The 2,870-nt window shown below is 38.0% G+C and overlaps 1 long non-coding RNA gene across 1 annotated transcript; it reads right to left on the reverse strand.

The window, feature by feature from the left end:
* Positions 1-825: 825 nt before the first annotated feature.
* LOC147819485 (uncharacterized) lies at positions 826-2,870 on the reverse strand. Its single transcript, XR_015436882.1, has 4 exons — positions 2,744-2,870; positions 2,560-2,661; positions 2,420-2,482; positions 826-1,971 (listed from the first exon to the last, which is right to left on the reverse strand). It is a non-coding gene; the product is annotated as an uncharacterized LOC147819485 (long non-coding RNA).

The following is a 2,870-nucleotide window of genomic DNA, read 5'->3' on the forward strand; positions in this document are numbered from 1 at the left end:
GAATGACTGACTGTGCTGCGGGGGTGTGGCTGATTTTAGCTCTGGCAAGTCAGATGATAGAATAAATACTGTTGCACATTAACAAGTTTCAAGGGCAAAGTTTAGTATCAAGGTGCACAGTCCACATATACCTGTTTTCACAAACTGAGACTTAAAAACCAACCAGCCTTCAGGAATTCGCTAATGATGTCAGCTCTGGTATTAATAGATGGAAATGTCTGCTCAGGGTTTATTTAAAGGCGTTAACATTGCTGGGAGTCATATTCAGCAGGTTATTATTACAAGAGACAGCAGGTCAGGAGAAGAGCCGTCTTATTTGTTGCATTTCATTATCATTATTATTATTATTATTATTATATAAGAAATACTTTGACTTAATGACAGTGGCGCAGGACTCTTCAATGAAGAAAACTTATCTTTCTCCACAGGAAACTCAGAGACACATTAACCACCTTTTTTCTTTTTATTGACATATTTATTTGTAAATCAAAAGCCAGTCTGAACCACTTTGCTTTGTTTGAATCCTAAAAGGAGGAGCTGACCTACACCTCTGTAGACAGCGGAGGTGAAAGATTACATATCAGAAGAGATTTTCCCTCCTTACAAGAGTGTTTAACACCTTAGTTCACCTTTCAGGGCAAAGTTTAGGCGTAGTATCAAGATGCACAGACCATGAAATGCACAAAGCCTGTTTTAACAAACTGAAACTTAAAAACCAGCCGTCAGGACTTCTCTAACTTTGTGACGTCACAAACAGTGCAACAGTATTCATTCTATCATCTGATTCGTCAGGATTCGTCAAATCTGTTAAAAAATACGTAATAATTTGTGAAACAGTCGTCAAATGTTGTTTATTGATCCATGCAGCCTCAGAGGCCACTGGGCAAAACAGACAAATGTTAAATCTCCCATAAAGGCGTCACAGTGCTCTGGCCCAAACCCGCCAGAGTGAAGTCCTGCATGAAAAATCCTACTGAAGTAAAAGTACATAAAGTACAAGCAGCTAAATGTAGTGAAAGTATTAAAGTAAGTAAGTATCCGACTGATATATTTAAAATAATAATTATAATAATGAAATTACATTATACATTACATACACTGTGTATTGTGAAAGGGATTGTTCTACATAAGTTCTTGGAGGTGAGCAGCATTAAGGTGGACTGACGGTTAAGGTGGACCAGCTTTACCCTACCACATAAAGTTTTGATCTCTCAGAGATGATGAGACTCATCAAATCTACGTTTTATTTACTAGAGAAAAGGATCATTGTCCCAGTTCGACATTTAAATCATGTCTTCGTTAGAGGACTGACAGAGAGTCTAATTAGTATGTAGATGATGGAAAACTAATTTCCCTCTCTGAATCATTGAGCTATCAGAAATCTGAAGACACTTTTTTCATTATTTGTTTATTTCAGTTGGAGCCTTGAGAATACCAAACTTTATTTACATAAACAATGTGTGTATATGTGTATATATATATATATATATATATATATATATATGTATGTACAGTGTATTTCAAATATCTTGAGCTTGAAGTGTGAAAACATCAACATCTGTGTCGACTAAGACGCAGGTTAGAGACAGTGGAGGAAACAGTCAGTCCAGTGTTTACTGGCTGATGAGGTGACAGCGCCCTCTGCTGGAGGTGATGACAGCTCCGTCCTCACAGCTCCAGAGATCCTGTGTGGAGATGGAGAAAACTTCCAGAAGGACGACCATCACTGCAGCTCTCACTGATCTGGGCTTTAGTGCAGAGAGTCCAGACGAAGCTTCTCCTCAGTGACGGTTTGCAGCAACAAAAAACAGCAGCTAAAAGACTTTGAGGCTGAGAGAAGCAAGATTCTCTCGTTAGTTCATATTTTAAATGGACGACCAAAGTCATCACTTGACTGAGACGGAGGTTTGTGGGTCAGGAATTCACCTCTGAGGAAACATTGACTCACTGGTCTGTTTGAGATTTGTTTCCCTGGAGACAAAATGAAACAAGATTCAGCATCAGAAATATAAAAAAGATAGAAATCAAAACACTCCCTGGTTTCTTCCTCAGTTTAAAGAACAACTTCTGCAGAGAAAAACAAACCATCACATCATCCTGATTCCTTCATTTGATTTTATATTTTCTCATTTCATTCAGTGAGTTTCATGTTTTCATGTCGTGTATTTAGTTAATTTCTGCTTCCAGTCGTCTGACACTCTCACTCTGATTGAGATCATCTTTTTAGCCGAGACAGGCGTTAATTTCAAACTAGATCTCAACTGATGGAAAAAGATTTCATTGGTTTATTAACTGAATTACACTATACCATGATCTAGAAAGTGACTGGAGGAAATATAAATGAGACGAGACGTTAGAAAACTGGTTCTAACTAGTTCATTCAGCAGCAGTGCTTTTCTAATACAGAACATTTACTTACATTGGTGTTTCATCCTTGTTTGACTCTCTCTCTTCCAGTTTCTCTGTTCACCTGAGAGATATTCTGAGTCAAAAAACAACATCATTAATAAAAATAACAAACAAGACATTTATTAAAGTGTAGGAGGAACATTATTTTACCTCGTTTCTTTTTATAGTACCAGACAAGAACAACTGCTGCTGAGACCAAAACAGCTGCAACCACCAAACCTATAATGACTCCATTAATGATTGAATCCTCATCTGCAGAAGAAATACAGATGTTATAGTTAATAACAGTTCTCACTCATATAGACTAACAGTTCCTCCCTTCATGCTGCCTCACCTGGACTCTGTATCCTCAGAAAGGTGTTGGTTATCAGTGTCTCCTCAGCATCACTCAGTTCACAGGTGTATGTTCCCTCATGATGTGGAGATAAGTCCTGCAGCATGAGGCTGCCTGACTCTGACAC

This window comes from Seriola lalandi, unplaced genomic scaffold (genome assembly GCF_002814215.2).
Source record: "Seriola lalandi dorsalis isolate HSWRI2012SDOR001 ecotype SW California unplaced genomic scaffold, Sedor1 jcf7180002052905, whole genome shotgun sequence".
NCBI classification, from domain to species: domain Eukaryota; kingdom Metazoa; phylum Chordata; class Actinopteri; order Carangiformes; family Carangidae; genus Seriola; species Seriola lalandi.